Source organism: Coregonus clupeaformis, chromosome 21, assembly GCF_020615455.1.
Source record: "Coregonus clupeaformis isolate EN_2021a chromosome 21, ASM2061545v1, whole genome shotgun sequence".
Classification (NCBI taxonomy): Eukaryota; Metazoa; Chordata; class Actinopteri; order Salmoniformes; family Salmonidae; genus Coregonus; species Coregonus clupeaformis.
Genome location: NC_059212.1, coordinates 28,482,500 through 28,501,018, shown reverse-complemented (window position 1 = coordinate 28,501,018; position 18,519 = coordinate 28,482,500). Strand labels below are relative to the sequence as shown.

The 18,519-nt window shown below is 43.2% G+C and overlaps 1 protein-coding gene across 5 annotated transcripts in view; it reads right to left on the bottom strand.

Moving 5' to 3' along the window:
- LOC121535180 (nuclear receptor coactivator 2) overlaps positions 1 to 18,519 on the bottom strand; it is a 71,691-nt gene that overhangs the window by 48,897 nt on the left and 4,275 nt on the right. For 3 of the 5 annotated variants that reach the window (XM_041841973.2, XM_041841977.2, XM_041841976.2), the window contains exon 2: positions 14,430 to 14,514. The gene's annotated coding sequence lies outside the window, so the exon portion shown is untranslated. Of the gene's footprint in view, positions 1 to 13,471; positions 13,702 to 14,429; positions 14,515 to 15,931; positions 15,995 to 18,519 lie in introns of those variants that run through there. The other 2 variants (XM_041841974.2, XM_041841975.2) reach the window with 2 other exon arrangements.

Below are 18,519 nucleotides of genomic sequence, written 5' to 3'. Positions count from 1 at the left end.
ACTTCTCAGTTCCTATGCTTCCTGGCTGATGTTTTGGTCACTTTTGAATGCTGGCGGTGCTTTCACTCTAGTGGTAGCATGAGACGGAGTCTACAACCCACACAAGTGGCTCAGGTAGTGCAGCTCATCCAGGATGGCACATCAATGCGAGCTGTGGCAAGAAGGTTTGCTGTGTCTGTCAGCGTAGTGTCCAGAGCATGGAGGCGCTACCAGAAGACAGGCCAGTACATCAGGAGACGTGGAGGAGGCCGTAGGAGGGCAACAACCCAGCAGCAGGACCGCTACCTCCGCCTTTGTGCAAGGAGGAGCAGGAGGAGCACTGCCAGAGCCCTGCAAAATTACCTCCAGCAGGCCACAAATGTGCATGTGTCTGCTCAAACGGTCAGAAACAGACTCCATGAGGGTGGTATGAGGGCCCGACGTCCACAGGTGGGGGTTGTGCTTACAGCCCAACACCGTGCAGGACGTTTGGCATTTGCCAGAGAACACCAAGATTGGCAAATTCGCCACTGGCGCCCTGTGATCTTCACAGATGAAAGCAGGTTCACACTGAGCACATGTGACAGACGTGACAGAGTCTGGAGACGCCGTGGAGAACGTTCTGCTGCCTGCAACATCCTCCAGCATGACTGGTTTGGCGGTGGGTCAGTCATGGTGTGGGGTGGCATTTATTTGGGGGGCCGCAGAGCCCTCCATGTGCTCGCCAGAGGTAGCCTGACTGCCATTAGGTACCGAGATGAGGTCCTCAGACCCCTTGTGAGACCATATGCTGGTGCGGTTGGCCCTGGGTTCCTCCTAATGCAAGACAATGCTAGACCTCATGTGGCTGGAGTGTGTCAGCAGTTCCTGCAAGAGGAAGGCATTGATGCTATGGACCGCCCGTTCCCCAGACTTGAATCCAATTGAGCACATCTGGGACATCATGTCTCGCTCCATCCACCAACGCCACGTTGTACCACAGACTGTCCAGGAGTTGGCGGATGCTTTAGTCCAGGTCTGGGAGGAGATCCCTCAGGAGACCATCTGCCACCTCATCAGGAGCATGCCCAGGCGTTGTAGGTAGGTCATACAGGCACGTGGAGGCCACACACACTACTGAGCCTCATTTTGACTTGTTTTAAGGACATTACATCAAAGTTGGATCAGCCTGTAGTGTGGTTTTCCACTTTAATTTTGAGGGTGACTCCAAATCCAGACCTCCATGGGTTGATACATTTGATTTCCATTGATCATTTGTGTGATTTTGTTGTCAGCACATTCAACTATGTAAAGAAAAAAAGTATTTAATAAGATTTTCATTCATTCAGATCTAGGATGTGTTGTTTAAGTGTTCCCTTTATATTTTTGAGCAGTGTGTGTGTGTGTATATATATATATAAATAACCAGTCAAAAGTTTGGACACACCTACTCATTCAACGGTTTTTCTATAGTTGTAGAATAATAGTGAAGACATCAAAACTATGAAATAACACATATGGAATCATGTAGTAACCAAAAAAAAAAAAAAAAAAGTGTTAAACAAACCAAAATGTATTTTATATTTGAGATTCTTCAAATAGCCATCCTTTGCCTTGATGACAGCTTTGCACACTCTCTCAACCAGCTTCACCTGGAATGCTTTTCCAACAGTCTTGAAGGAGTTCCCACATATGCTGAGCATTTGTTGGCTGCTTTTCTTTCACTCTGCCGTCCGATTCATCCCAAACCATCTCAATTGGGTTGAGGTCGGGGGATTGTGGAGGCCAGGTCATCTGATGCAGCACTCCATCACTCTCCTTCTTGGTAAAATAGCCCTTACAGCCTGGAGGTGTATTGGGTCATTGTCCTGTTGAAAAACAAATTATAGTCCCACTAAGCCCAAACCAGATGGGATGGCGTATCGCTGCAGAACGCTGTGGTAGCCATGCTGGTTAAGTGTGCCTTGAATTCTAAATAAATTACAGACAGCGTCACCAGCAAAGCACCTCCACACCAGAACACCACCTACTCCATGCTTTAAGGTGGGAACTACACATGCGGAGATCATCCGTTCACCCACACGCGTCTCACAAAGACACGGCGGTTGGAACCAGAAATCTCCAATTTGGACTCCAGCCTTAAGGACAAATGTCCATTGCTCGTGTTTCTTGGCCCAAGCAGGTCTCTTCTTATTATTGGTGTCCTTTAACAGTGGTTTATTTGCAGCAATTCGACCATGAAAGCCTGATTCACACAGTCCCCTCTGAACAGTTGATGTTGAGATGTCTCTTACTTGCACTCTGGCGCATTTATTTCAGCTACAATTTCTGAGGCTGATAACTCTAATGAACTTATCCTCTGCAGCAGAGGTAACTCTGGGTCTTCCATTGCTGTGGTGGTCCTCATGAGAGCCAGTTTCATCATAGCGCATGATGGTTTTTGCGACTGCACTTGAAGAAACGTTCAAAGTTCTTGAAATGTTCCGTATTGACTGACCTTCATGTCTTAAAGTAAATGATGGACTGTTGTTTCTCTTTGCTTATTTGAGCGGTTCTTGCCGTAATATGGACTTGGTCTTTTACCAAATAGCTCTATCTTCTGTATACCCCCCCTACCTTGTCACAACACAATTGATTGGCTCAAATGCATTAAGAAGGAAATAAATTCCACAAATTAACTTTTAAGGCACACTCAATCAAATGTAAACTTTTGACTGGTAGTATACAGTGGGGAGAACAAGTATTTGATACATTTACATTTACGTCATTTAGCTGACGCTCTTATCCAGAGCGACTTACAGTTAGTGCATATTATTATTTTCATACTGGCCCCCCGTGGGAAATGAACCCACAACCCTGGCGTTGCAAACGCCATGCTCTATCAACTGAGCTACCTCCCTGCCTGCCATTCCCTCCCCTACTCTGGACGACACTGGGCCAATTGTGCGCCGCCCCATTGGTCTCCCGGTTGCGGCCGGCTACAGCAGAGCCTGGATTCGAACCAGGATCTCTAGTGGCACAGCTAGCACTGCGATGCAGTGCCTTAGACCACTGCGATACTCTGATTATGCAGGTTTTCCTACTTACAAAGCATGTAGAGGTCTGTAATTTTTATCATAGGTACACTTCAACTGTGAGAGACGGAATCTAAAACAAAAATCCAGAAAATCACATTGTATGATTTTTAAGTAATTAATTTGCATTTTATTGCATGACATAAGTATTTGATACATCAGAAAAGCAGAACTTAATATTTGGTACAGAAACCTTTGTTTGCAATTATAGAGATCATACGTTTCCTGTAGGTCTTGACCAGGTTTGCACACACTGCAGCAGGGATTTTGGCCCACTCCTCCATACAGACCTTCTCCAGATCCTTCAGGTTTCGGGGCTGTTGCTGGGCAATACGGACTTTCAGCTCCCTCCAAAGATTTTCTATTGGGTTCAGGTCTGGAGACTGGCTAGGCCACTCCAGGACCTTGAGATGCTTCTTACGGAGCCACTCCTTAGTTGCCCTGGCTGTGTGTTTCGGGTCGTTGTCATGCTGGAAGACCCAGCCACGACCCATCTTCAATGCTCTTACTGAGGGAAGGAGGTTGTTGGCCAAGATCTCGCGATACATGGCCCCATCCATCCTCCCCTCAATACGGTGCAGTCGTCCTGTCCCCTTTGCAGAAAAGCATCCCCAAAGAATGATGTTTCCACCTCCATGCTTCACGGTTGGGATGGTGTTCTTGGGGTTGTACTCATCCTTCTTCTTCCTCCAAACACGGCAAGTGGAGTTTAGACCAAAAAGCTCTATTTTTGTCTCATCAGACCACATGACCTTCTCCCATTCCTCCTCTGGATCATCCAGATGGTCATTGGCAAACTTCAGACGGGCCTGGACATGCACTGGCTTGAGCAGGGGGACCTTGCGTGCACTGCAGGATTTTAATCCATGACGGCGTAGTGTGTTACTAATGGTTTTCTTTGAGACTGTGGTCCCAGCTCTCTTCAGGTCATTGACCAGGTCCTGCCATGTAGTTCTGGGCTGATCCCTCACCTTCCTCATTATCATTGATGCCCCACGAGGTGAGATCTTGCATGGAGCCCCAGACCGAGGGTGATTGACCGTCATCTTGAACTTCTTCCATTTTCTAATAATTGTGCCAATAGTTGTTGCCTTCTCACCAAGCTGCTTGCCTATTGTCCTGTAGCCCATCCCAGCCTTGTGCAGGTCTACAATTTTATCCCTGATGTCCTTACACAGCTCTCTGGTCTTGGCCATTGTGGAGAGGTTGGAGTCTGTTTGATTGAGTGTGTGGACAGGTGTCTTTTATACAAGTAACGAGTTCAAACAGGTGCAGTTAATACAGGTAATGAGTGGAGAACAGGAGGGCTTCTTAAAGAAAAACTAACAGGTTTGTGAGAGCCGGAATTCTTACTGGTTGGTAGGTGATCAAATACTTATGTCATGCAATAAAATGCAAATTAATTACTTAAAAATCATACAATGTGATTTTCTGGATTTTTGTTTTAGATTCCGTCTCACAGTTGAAGTGTACCTATGATAAAAATTACAGACCTCTACATGCTTTGTAAGTAGGAAAACCTGCAAAATCGGCAGTGTATCAAATACTTGTTCTCCCCACTGTATATATGTATGTATATATATATATATATATATATATATATATATATATATTTTCATTAATTCTATTGGTTGCACAAATTTTATATAATCATTTAAATTGAAAATCAGTTCATAAACCATGTGCCATGGAATCGGTACATCAAAAATCTCTGCTATCTACAGCTGGAGTCATTAAAACTCGTTTTTCAACCACTCCACAAATTCCTTATTAAGAAACTATAGTTTTGGCAAGTCTGTTAGGACATCTACTTTGTGCATGACAAGTAATTTTTCCAACAATTGTTTACAGACAGATTATTTCACTTATAATTCACTGTATCACAATTCCAGTGGGTCAGACGTTTACATACACTAAGTTGACTGTGCCTTTAAACAGCTTGGAAAATTCCAGAAAATGATCATGGCTTTAGAAGCTTCTGATAGGCTAATTGACATAATTTGAGTCAATTGGAGGTGTACCTGTGGATGTATTTCAAGGCCACCCTTCAAACTCAGTGCCTCTTTGCTTGACATCATGGGAAAATCTAAAGAAATCAGCCAAGACCTCAGAAAGAAAATTGTAGACCTCCACAAGTCTGGTTCATCCTTGGGAGCAATTTCCAAACGCCTGAACGTACCACGTTCATCTGTACAAACAATAGTACGCAAGTATAAACACCATGGGACCACGCAGCCGTCATACCGCTCAGGAAGGAGACACGTTCGGTCTCCTAGAGATGAACTTACTTTGGTGCGAAAGGTGCAAATCAATCCCAGAACAAAAATAGCGATATTTTGGAGATTATTTTCAAATAACTGAAAGTGAGAGGTTGTAATCTGAATAAAGGGAAAAAGGCCATTCTTGAACATGGGGTGAGACATTAATCTGCTAGAGAACCAGTTCGGATTTAAGTATAACTTTTGTATGACTGAAACCTTTAGTGAGAGGTCTAATGCTTTAATACTTAATCATTTCTGCCCTCCGAATTCATATTATATAAATAGGCTCCTTTAATTTTGTCTGGCTTGCCATTCCAAATAAAATTGAATACATTTTGCTCATTTATTTTTATTTTAAAAACAGGTCACTAGGTGTAGGCAAGGCCATAAGAAAATAGAAAAACTGGGATGACTAAATAATTATTCAGGGTGATTTTTCCACAAATAGACAGGTATTTTCCTTTCCATGGTAGCAAGATCTTATCTATTTTTACCAACTTTCTATTCAAATGTATTGTCGTGCGATCATTTCTTTCTTTCAGGATATGAATACCGAGTACGTCCACATCACCGTCAGACCACTTTATTGGTAAACGTTTTTAGATCCAAAACATAATATAGTACACTTATCATAATTTGGTTGTAATCCAGAGAGGTTAGAAAATGTATCTAGATCCTCTGAGGCTGTGGAGGGATCCAAATTGTGGATTTAAAAGAAAACATGAATCAGCGTACAATGACACCTTTGTTTTTCCAGCCCCTTGATATTATTGTTGGATCTGATTTTAATAGCCATAATAAATAGATACGCCGATAGTGGACAACCTTGTTTTACTACTCTTGACAGTTTAGTACTTTGAAAAGTAGCCATTTACTATTTTACACCTAGAGTTACTATACATAACTTTAACCCATTGTATAAGATTCTCAAAAATTGAAATATTCCAGGCATTTATATATAAATTCCTGTCATAATTTATCAAAAGCCTTTTCAAAGTCAGCTATGAATACCAGGCTTTGACTATGGTGATTTGGAGCAAGGTCTTCCAATGTATAATACTTTTTCACATTCAAAAAAATGGCAAAAGCCCTTTAAAATGGTCTGTCATGATGATAACAGAGGAGTAACCTCAGGCGGGTTTCAATCCGATTGCGGGTTGAAGACAATGCAGCTTTTAAAAGGCAATGTTGCCACATTCGCAGAAATTGCATTCACAGTAAACGCTGTATATGTCAGCTCAATCGGAATATACCTTTAAAAACGCATTGCTGGCTGTCCAGCGTGCTTAATCTTCCATTCAGTATTGAAGTTCCTCATCCCCAGGACTGGTTGTCATTGTAATAGGAAAGAGAGCTGATGATTCACATAGTAGAAGCTTTCCTTTTCGACAAGCCAGAGAAGATTCCTTCACCTTTGCACCTTTATACTTGCTGAGAAAAAAACCATTACCTATTTTTGTTAGTCAGTTTAGTGACATTTTCACTCGTCGAAATGCACTCTAGGAAATTGATCTTTACAATAAGTCTTCCAATTTCCACGGGTCCATAACACGTGAGGGAAAATAGGCATTACTCTCACTCCTCCTAAGTGTAAAAATATTCTGAATTCAAAATTAGTTTTTGGCCTGCAAAAGGTCAACACACTTCAAATGTTCATGGTTTTATAGTTGAAAATAACACACTACATGAGCAGTGGTCTTGATCAGGAAGATAATCCCATTAGGAAGCGGTGATCAATCCAACAGTTAATTCTTTAATGGCTCAGTTGACCTCTGAACTGTTTCCTTCTCTCTGCAGAAATTGTTTTAAATCGGTTTACTTTGTGAGGCACTTGGTTCCTCTAATGTCATTAGTATTGGATTGGAAGGAGAAGATGCTGGGGTGTAAGCATTTTGTGGTATGCTACATTACTGTTAATTCATCAAGAGAGTGCCTGCCGCAGACGGTGATGGAACAATCTGTCCCAGCACTCTTTCTATGATCTGTGAGGTCATTACCCTGCTGGCACTGAGAATACACCCACATTGGATCAACCATAGAATTAGGTATTAGAATGCTAATTTAATAGGATCAACACCATGATGTCATAATCATCATCAGACATGAGAGCCCTCTTCTTCATCATCCTATTCCCTGGAGAGTCAAGTGCTTTGACAAGACTATTAAGGCTGGCCAGCACAACCAAATACAGGAATAATATAAATTGAAACATTTCTCATTACATAGGCCTGATTTCTTTCCTATGTCACAGAGTTCAGAATAGCCTTATTGAGAATGTTGAGATACCATGAATGCAGAAACTGCCATGACTTAGTGGACCCTCCTACTCAGTGAGATGTAGCAGTCAGTGACAGTCAGACTTTTGGAGGATGTCTAAGCCTGTACAGACAGAGTTCTTAGCCTATAGAAAATACTTGGTAACAGGGCTCAAGCCCTCCCATCAGACATATACACTGGGTATTAAATCTTCTTTAGTGTGGATTAAGAGCCCTAGTTTTCCCGAAGCAGCGCTATAGCTACGCATGTTGGTGAACAATCTCTTTGTTTGCAGAATAATCAATTCCACGAGACGATAAATGAGAGCTGGAGTCAGCCATTATCAGGCTGATCCCTCAGGTCAAATTGAATCAGGGCTCCGTCCTGCCGACGTCCCCTGGCCCACTCACACTTGCTGGGTACCTTCCCTATATGGTACACTACTTTTGACCAGAGCTCTATGGGCCCTGATCCAAAGTAGTGCACATGTCCAGTGCCTTCGGAAAGTATTCAGACCCCTTAACTTTTTCCACATATCGGTACGTTACAGCGTTATTCTAAAATTGATTAAATAAAACATTTCTCATCAATCTACACACAATACCCCATAATGACAAAGCGAAAACAGGTTTATTAATGTTTACAAAAGTATAATAATAAAAAAAACAGAAATACCTTATTTATATACACTTCCAGTCAAAAGTTCGGACACACCTACTCATTCAAGGGTTTTTCTTTATTTAAATTTTTTTTTTTACATTGTAGAATGATAGTGAAGACATCAAAACCGTGAAATAACACATATCGAATCATGTATTAAACAAAAAAAGTGTTAAACAAATCAAAATATATTTTATATTTGAGTTTCTTCAAATAGCCACCCTTCGCCTTGATGACAGCTTTGCACACTCTTGGCATTCTCTCAACCAGCTTCATGAGGTAGTCACCTGGAACGCATTTCAATTAACCGTGCTTCTACTTCTGCATTGCTTGCTGTTTGGGGTTTTAGGCTGGGTTTCTGTATAGCACTTTGTGACATCTGCTGATGTAAAAAGGGCTTTATAAATACAATTTGATTGATTGAGTGTGCCTTAAAAGTTAATTTGTGGAATTTCTTTCCTGAATGCGTTTGAGCCAATCAGTTGTGTTGTGACAAGGTAGGGGGGTATACAGAAGATAGCCCTATTTGGTAAAAGACCAAGTCCATATTATGGCAAGAACAGCTCAAATAAGCAAAGAGCAACGACAGTTCTTCATTACATTAAGACATGAAGGTCAGTCAACACGGACATCATGGCTACATGGACTATTTGCACTGCCCCCCCACCCCATCCTTTTTACACTGCTGCTACTCTGTTAATTATTCATGCATAGTCACTTTAACTCTACCCACATGTACATATTACCTCAACTACCTCAACTAGCCGGTGCCCCCGCACATTGACTCTGCAACGGTACCCCCCTGTATATATAGCCTCCCTACTGTCACTTTATTTTACTTCTGCTCTTTTTTTTCTCAACACTTTTTTTTGTTGTTTTATTTTTAAAATTTTTTTGTTTAAAATAAATGCACTGTTGGTTAAGGGCTGTAAGTAAGCATTTCACTGTAATGTCTGCACCTGTTGTATTCGGCGCATGTGACCAATAACATTTGATTTGATTTGATCATTTCAAAAAAGTGCAGTCGCAAAAACCATCAAGCGCTATGATGAAACTGGCTCTCATGAGGACCGCCACAGGAATGGAAGACCCAGAGTTACCTCTGCTGCAGAGGATAGGTTCATTAGAGTTACCAGCCTCAGAAATTGTAGCCCAAATAAATGCTTCACTGAGTTCAAGTAACAGACACATCTCAACATCAACTGTTCAGAGGGGACTGTGTGAATCAGACCTTCATGGTCAAATTGCTGCAAAGAAACCACTACTAAAGGACACCAATAATAAGAAAATACCTGCTTGGGCCAAGAAACACGAGAAATGGACATTAGACCGGTAGAAACGTGTCCTTTGGACTGGAGTCCAAACTGGAGATTTTTGGTTCCAACCACCATGTCTTTGTGAGACGCGTGTGGGTGAACGGATGATCTCCGCATGTGTAGTACCCACCGTAAAGCATGGAGGTGGTGGTGTCATGGTGTGATTTGCTGGTGACACTGTCTGTGATTTATTTAGAATTCAAGGCACACTTAACCAGCATGGCTACCACAGCATTCTGCAGCGATAAGCCATCCCATCTAGTTTGGGCTTAGTGGGACAATAATTTGTTTTTCAACAGGACAATGACCCAACAGACCTCCAGGCTGTGTAAGGACTATTTTACCAAGAAGGAGAGTGATGGAGTGCTGCATCAGATGACCTGGCCTCCACAATCCCCCGACCTCAACCCAATAGAGATGGTTTGGGATGAGTCGGACGGCAGAGTGAAGGAAAAGCAGCCAACAAGTGCTCAGCATATGTGGGAACTCCTTCAAGACTGTTGGAAAAGCATTCCAGGTGAAGCTGGTTGAGAAAATGGCAAGTGTGCAAAGCTTTCATCAAGGCAAAGGGTGGCTATTTGAAGAATCTCAAATATATTTGATTTGCTTAACACTTTTTTGGTTACTACATGATTCCATATGTGTTATTTCATAGTTTTGATGTCTTCACTATTATTCTTCACTGTAAAAAATAGTAAAAAGAAAAACCCTTGAATGAGTAGGTGTCCAAACTTTTGACTGGTACTGTAACTATTTCAGACTCTTTGCTATGAGACACGAAATTGAGCTCAGGTGCATCCTGTTTCCATTCATCATCCTTGAGAGGTTTCTACAACTTGGAGTCCACCTGTGGTAAATTAAATTGATTGGACATGATTTGGAAAGGCACACACCTGTCTACATAAGACTAACTGTAAGTCGCTCTGGATAAGAGCGTCTGCTAAATGACAAAAATGTAAATGTTAATGTAATAAGGTCCCACAGTTGACAGTGCATGTCAGAGCAAAAAGCAAGCCATGAGGTCGAAGGAATTGTCCGTAGAGCTCCGAGACTTGATTGTGTCGAGGCACAGATCTGGAGAAAGGTACCAAAACATTTCTGCAGCATTGAAGGTCCCCAAGAACACAGTGGCCTCCATCATTCTTAAATGGAAGAAGTTTTGAACCACCAAGACTCTTCCTAAAGCTGGCCGCCCAGCCAAACTGAGCAATCGGGGGAGAAGGGCCTTGGTCAGGGAGGTGACCAATAACCTGATGGTCATCTCTGCAGCACTCCACCAAATCAGGCCTTTATGGTAGAGTGGCCAGACGGAAGCCACTCCTCAGTAAAGGGCACATGACAGCCCGCTTGGAGTTTACCAAAAGGCACCTAATGACTCTCAGACCATGAGAAACAAGATTCTCTGGTCTGATGAAACCAAGATTGAACTCTTTGGCCTGAATGCCAAGCGTCACGTCTGGAGGAAACCTGGCACCATCCCTACAGTGAAGCATGGTGGTGGCCGCATCATCATGCTGTGGGGATGTTTTTCAGCGGCATGGACTGTGAGACTAGTCAGGATCGAGGGAAAGCTGAACAGAGCAAAGTACAGAGATCCTTGATGAAAACCTGCTCCAGAGTGCTCAGGACCTCAGACTGGGGAGAAGGTTCACCTTCCAACATGACAATGACCCTAAGCACACAGCCAAGACAATGCAGGAGTGGCTTCAGGACAAGTTTCAATGTCCTTGAGTGGCCCAGCCAGAGCCCAGACTTGAACCAGATCGAACATCTCTGGAGAGACCTGAAAATAGCTGTGCAGCGACACTCCCCATCCAACCTGACAGAGCTTGAGAAGATCTGCAGAGAATAATGGGAGAAACTCCCCAAATACAGCTGTGCCAAGCTTGTAGCGTCATACCCAAGACAACTCAAGGCTGTAATCGCTTCCAAAAGTGCTTCAAAGTACTGAGTAAAGGGTCTGAATACTTATGTAAATGTGATATCAGTTTTTATTTTTAATACATTTGCAAAAAATCTATTTTTTTATTTTTCATTATGGGGTATTGTGTGTAGATTGATGAGGGGAAAATACAATTTAATCAATTTTAGAATAAGGTTGTAACGTAACAAAATTTGGAAAAAGTAAAGGTCTGAATACTTTCCGAATGCACTGTATAGGGTAATAGGGTGCCAATATAGCGTAATAGGGTGCCAATATTAGGAAGCTGTTCCTAATGTTTTGTAGACTCAGTGTATAGGGAACTATATAGGAAATAGGGTGCCATTTGGGACAACCTATGATGACTCACGCCCACATAGCTCAATTTGCGAACACTTCTCTTGTGAATTAATGGTGATTTCACAGAATATCCACAAGACTGTGGATGTATCCAAAGAAATGGGTCACTCTTCATATTGACAGACAGCATTGGACCAACCAGATGTTACCTGCTCAGCTCTGGCTGCTACCATGGTAAATCAAGATAGACATTTCTAACACCGTCTTTCATTGTTTTTCTAATTTTCTGATGGCTTGTGACACTTGTGTGCTAGAATGTGCCACAAACGACTGCCTCACTGTGTGTGTGCAGGCTGCGAAGTGGAGTGGAGTGTAGACCAAGTGTGCTCATCGTCAATGACCCACTTCCACTTCTGTCCCGTTTGTCTCTCTCAATGCAAATACAGCCCAAATTACTATTTGAATAAAGCGACCAGTCAATCACTGTAATTTACTTAGAGTTATTCCAAATTATCCTCCAAGATAGATTTCTGTACACTGACTGAGCACACAACATTGGTTTAGAAACAGTTTTTAGATTATGCTCAACGGGCCGATGGAAGGCAACATGGAAATAACAGGCTGAACAATTACCGCCTATGTGGGCTTGACAATGTCTGACACAAATGCCACCCTATTCACTATATAGGTCCATGGGGCTCTGGTCTGATGTACTGCACAACATAGGGAATAGGGTGCCATTTAGGATGCAACCAATGTTAGAATGCATTGATCATGGAACCGGATCAATTCCATTGAACACACCTACCCTGTGGCTAACTAATTTCCTAACACACAGACAGGAATCATGCAGTATTGGCACAGTGGACATAAGGTCCCAAAACATTAGCGCTGCCTTGCAGCTGCATTCCAAAACACTGAACTCACTGGCTTTATCGTATCCATATGAAAAAACACAGCAACAGCATCAATGGCTGAAGCTGCATCACATTATATAGCCTGGTTAGAGATCCGTTTGTGCTCTGGCCTACTAAATTGCTGTCCTTGTCAAGCCAAATGGGTGACAGGGAGTTGGCATGATAGCACAGACAGACTGGCACTCAGGCTACGCTATCTAGGCTCAGAAAACAACAACTAAACCAGAGTCGCACGGAAGCTTTGTTGACTGTCAGTGGCACCTCTTTATCCCCTATGCTATGCCAGGCCAGGCAGGGAGCAGGCAGGGTGTTAAAGAGCCAAGTTCACCTTCCTCAGCCCTCTACTGAAGAGATGCTCCATGACCAGTGGCCTTCTGTATGACAGTCTGAGAAATAAAAAAACCCACATTCCCTATAGAGAGAAAAATGTCCTACTGTCGGCCATAAACTGTACACACTTAATGCGCCACACATTATTCCCAGAACCAGCTCTATACAAACAGTTAATTCAGTAACCCAGCCCCCTGATCAGACTTGTGGGTTGTTTACAAGAGGCTTGTCCTGTTCCTCTCAGGTGACATCATGTAGGACTGCTGACAACACACAACAAAGAGCTAATGGAATGTACTGTGGACATCTAAATACCTTTCAGAATACAGTTGGAAGTTTGTTGTGTAGATACAAGCCCACACAAGCACTTGCCTAAAAACAGCACCAATGTACCAAGAAACAAACAATTCTATACAAAATAATGCATTGTCCACTTCCATTGTGAAACAATAGCTAGGCCTATTTATCCATTACTTACCGCTTTGACCAAACGTGGGTCCGTAAGTCCACAGTGTCTGACCCATGGCTACTGTAGTTTCCGTTTCATAGCAAAAAACAGGAGCAGCCCTCTGTTAGATAGCCTAGTAACGTTGAGTCAAGGCAGGCAGGCAGGCAGGCAGTCACGGCACTGTAGAAACTACACAGCGATGTAGACAGAGGCACATGCTGGAGCAAGGACGTGCGCAAACAGCAGATTACCCTCCTGTGTCATCTGCTCCTAATGACAGCTGACAAACTACAGCACAAATCCTCCTCGAACCACCCGGCCGATGAGCTCCAATCCCCTCCCCCCACTCCTCCCTGGCCCCGCCCCCCTCCCCCACCGAATCCAGCACAGCCAGAGTAGAGTGCTCGAAAATTCCAATAGCTTCTGACGCCCGGCCCGAAAAGTGGTTTCCTTTTTCACCAAGATAATGGCCTACTCTTGTCACATGACAGAAAGCAGAGGCAATAATGGACTGGCAAAAGAGGTTGAGGCAGTATGCGTGTGACACAGCAGGCAGCTGGCTTTCGTTTCACTAGCCCTGTCAACCTGCAGAGGTCTCTCCCCCTTTACTTTCACTTTGCAGAACATTACATAATAACATTAGGGGAACAGCGGCTTTATAGAAAAAACTAAAGGGCTTGTTGTCATAGAGTTGTGTATGTATGCATGCCAGTAATTTAGTAATTGTGTAGACCAGTAATTGCTAGTAAATGTAGATTGTTGTTAGATACAAATATAGTACACACCGTTGACTAGCGTCCTCACCAGGGGGTGTACTTGTACAATCAATCATCTTCACGGTACATTAAGAGTCCGGCTCCTGCACTATGGGCCCGTTCTGGCTCGGACAAGGCTTACTTTTCTTATAGTAAACACTGGAGCTCGGTTCCAAAGCAGAAACGGCACAATATCAGGGAGGGAATGACAACGGTTGATTCAGCTGACTCACCTTGGCTTTATATGAGACACATACTTCTTAATGAACTTCTGCTGCAGGTTTCCTTCAGGCATCATCCACTCCGCTCTGTGAAAGACTGAACAAGAAGAGGAATACTACAGTTAGATCCAAACCTATTGGCTCAAGAGAGCTATAGTTCGTTTTTCAATGCAATCAGCCAAGTTCTCTGTAGACACATTGTTCATTTGCAATGACTTTCTCGCCGTGTGTGTGTGGAGTAGAAGAAGAGAGGTTTGTCTGATTCGTACTGTATGAAACCACAGAGCACTTAGATGCACCTGCTCCCAGAGAGACCAAACGGAGGCTTGGGGACGAAAGCTGACTAAAAGTGATTTCCACCAGGCCCAGCTCAGGAAGCAGGCCCTCCCTGCCGCCCCACCACACCATTCAGAGGGAGGAGCAGGGCCTAGCCCCTAGACTAGCACACACTACATCACTCACACTTTACAGCAGAAGGGTATATGGTAGATTGGAGGGCCGGGGCTGCGGCTATAGGGCTGGGTCTGTGCCGGTAAGACTCAGCCCTATGACTAAAGCACCAAGTCTGACTCATCATCAGTCAACCGTCACTCATCAGAAGACAGACTCAGGTCTCTGATGATACAGGGACATTACAAGCAGGTGCTGTGACCTTTTCAACTTCTGCTTTTCCACTTTGGGAATGAATAGAAAATGAATAGAAAATGCAACGTGTTGGCAGAAAGGACTGGAACCCATGAGGCAGGTGGGTTTTGACATGTTAATCGATGAGGTGCTTTTGCTTCAATAAGGTGCGTTGAGATAAATAACCTAAACCCTTTCCCACATGCATTTCATCATGCCAAATCATATGATCTGCAACATCATGGTCCCATAGGGTGGTTACATATCAAAAACAACCTCACTGACTCGCACCCATGGCTGATCGTTTCAGGGTTGCTTCTTTCATTGCACATTAATCTAGTATGCCCTACATCCATCACAGCTTCTATTTTAAGTGAATTTCAAAACTATGCAGGACAAAAACAAGTCAAATATTTTCCAAATGAGAACAGGTGCTGTAGGTGTGCACACAAAGCAGTGACACACACACACTTCAGCTCTGAACAGGGACAGGTCAAATCCCCCAGTCAGTCAGGACGATCATGTGATGCTGCGTGTTGCGAGTAACAGTGCTTTCCTCCTCTTGTAACATGATCTCCACCAACCACAGGGAACCGGAGAGAGGGGATGGGTGGGGGAGCGTGGCCAGAGAACATCAGCTTTCTGTTGATAGTCGATAAATCAATTGAAGGAAGAATTCAGAAAAGACCAGTGAGCTATGCTTAGGATGGTATATAAAAGTTGATACATTTGTAGAGGGTCCGCACTCAAAAGAGAGATTTGTAAAGTTATGTTATGCCATGTTATTCATTTAGAGGCAACAAGAGCAAAAACAAACGTTTTGGCTGCTAGACCATCGTCAGTGTGACATAAAATGTAATGTGGCCTAAATCAGTGTGTCTGTCAATTACCATATCACAGGATCTGTGTTTAAGTTCCTCACAGCTGATCAGAGGTCAGGAGTTCACCATTCTTTCCCACTGGAATGCGCCAATGAGAGGGCAGCTCAAAGAGTAATGTTGGCTCACTCAGCTCAATTGATTTGGTCCAGTCATGTGATCTGAATACACACACACATCAGGATAAAATGGCACCTCGCTCAGATGGAATCTCTCTCCTGGTTGAAGGCTTGACGCTATATGGGCCTAGTTGCCTGAGCAGCACACACTGACCTTTGGCCGAGTGCTTACAAGTCATGACTCAATAAACAGGTAATGCTACCCTTTGTTTTCATTTGTCCAACTTGGTTATGGTAGACTTTGCCTCCTGCCTGCGCAGATCTAACATCAGCTCAGATTAGATTGTTCTCAATCAATCCAAGTTCAGAACAGTTTGTGCATATATATGACAACATTTGTGTGACGATTTGGTTAGTTTTGGTCTTTGGCCATTTTTATTTCGGCTGTACGGGCACACAACATTTTTACTCGGGGCAAGCCAAAGTCGGTAGCCGAAGTCTATGCCCCTTCGTCAGTGATTGATCAACAGTAGGGATTCTTTAAGTGTTTGTTGTCATTCAACCAGAGACTAATCCTTTTCATGCACACTTGAGAAATACTGCACCAGACATCTTAGTTCGATGTAAAATTGGGCAACTAAGATGTCCTCAAAATGAATGACATTTGAGTCAACAGATTAATTCTGAATATTTTGAGGAAGTGTATACTGGCTAGTACAAACATTACTATTGACACTTTCTTGTTTTTCAATCAAAGGTCTTTTAAGCGAGTATGTTCGCCTAGCTAAGTGTGACACATTCTGTATTTTGAAAGTTCTATATGTTGAAAACTTGATTACTGACATGCAAAACATTTTGGGACTGTATCAACACTTGACTAATGAAACAAATAACAAAATATAGTTTGAGTGGAATTGTTCATTAAAATCATTTTACACACACACAGGCGCACGCAGCAAGACCTACTTCCAGGCTATGATTAATTTGTGTTACTAAGCAACCAGATGGTAACAGAGTGAACTTGAGGTACTGGGAACTGTATAAGATAGCTGAAATATGAGCTGGTTTGAGTAAAAAGACTAAACATCTTTATTTCAGAAAAATACCGGAAAGCAAGCATTTAGCCTTAGTAGCCTATAGTTATAGAATTGCAACAAATACTTATTGCACTCTGATGTCAGGAGTGATAACAGTTAGGATGTCAATATGGTATCATGATCACATTGTAATGAAGATGATATTACTCAAAATCACCATAGCCACCTATGTATTTCCATAACATGACACACTTGAGAGTTCATTGGGAGGCTTTTCACATCCAGAACAGTAAATTATACAATATATCCAGACTAAACCATGGAAACCCTGCCAGGTTGGTCAACAAGCAGGCAAACTGAACACTGCATCCTAACAACTGGTGCTGCAGTTACCAGGTTAGAAAGCACCTACTGTTGACCCTTTTCACAGCAATCTGGGATTCCTGGAAAATAACCCTAAACAATCCTACAAACAAGCTAAACAAACAGGAGGTTGGTTCCAAGTCTGCCTGGCTGTTAGTCTACAGCGCTTTCACACAGGGTGTAGCACAGTGGCCACTTTATCACCAGGACCCCGTCACAGAGCTGCAGAATTATGGCCACAGCTCAAACTAAATTAGCACTTGTTATGCAACCCTGGACTTGGCTCCCAGGCCACTGGTTCATTCCGCTTCATTCTGATTCACTATCGTTTGCTGTGTGGCCTACAAACAGTTTACCACGGTGGGTTGGGACTGTCTGTGAGTACACAAAGTACAGTTATTCAAATTGTGTGTGTGGGGACTGTCCAGACACCACAGATTCAGTCTCCTCCCCAGTGCAGTATGTTACACCACCATTTCAAGACAGCAATTGCTCTTTTACAATATTGCTGAATGCTAGAAAGGAATGGACCCCTTAAACATACTGTAAGGTGGCACTGGCAGTCCATCCATTAACCATCGAGGTGGTGACTGCCTGGACGGTTGGGTTAACACTGGTAGTGTTAGTCAGTCTGTGGCCAAAGCAGTTAATACGGGGGGGGGGGAAATCAGGATCAGAACACTCACTGAGACACCCGTCCCTGCAGTGTGACATCCAGGTGACAGTCAGATTCAGTGTGGGGACGGCGGCACACTTACTACACACTCTCCAGTGTTTCCGGTGCAGCCATTTATGTGGTGCTGCACCCACGGCAAAATTATTGCCGCCACTCCCCCCCCCAACAAAAAAAAAAAGAATGTCTGCCGAGGCACACTTTGAAGATGCTATAACAGTCCACATTTACTTTTCCTCTGCAAACAAAATGTGTAATGAATAGAAAAATCAGACAACCCCATAGTAGAATAGTTTATCTACCTACTCGGCTTGATGTGTGTTCTATGCGAGAGAAACATTCCTCTCGAGGCGCATTCAAGTTACGAGTGCCATAGTGAGGGAAACATGCATTCTGACAAGCAGTCAATGCACAACAATTCTTGCAATTGTGGTTAAAACAGCAGTTTTAAAGTGTTGGGGGGGGATG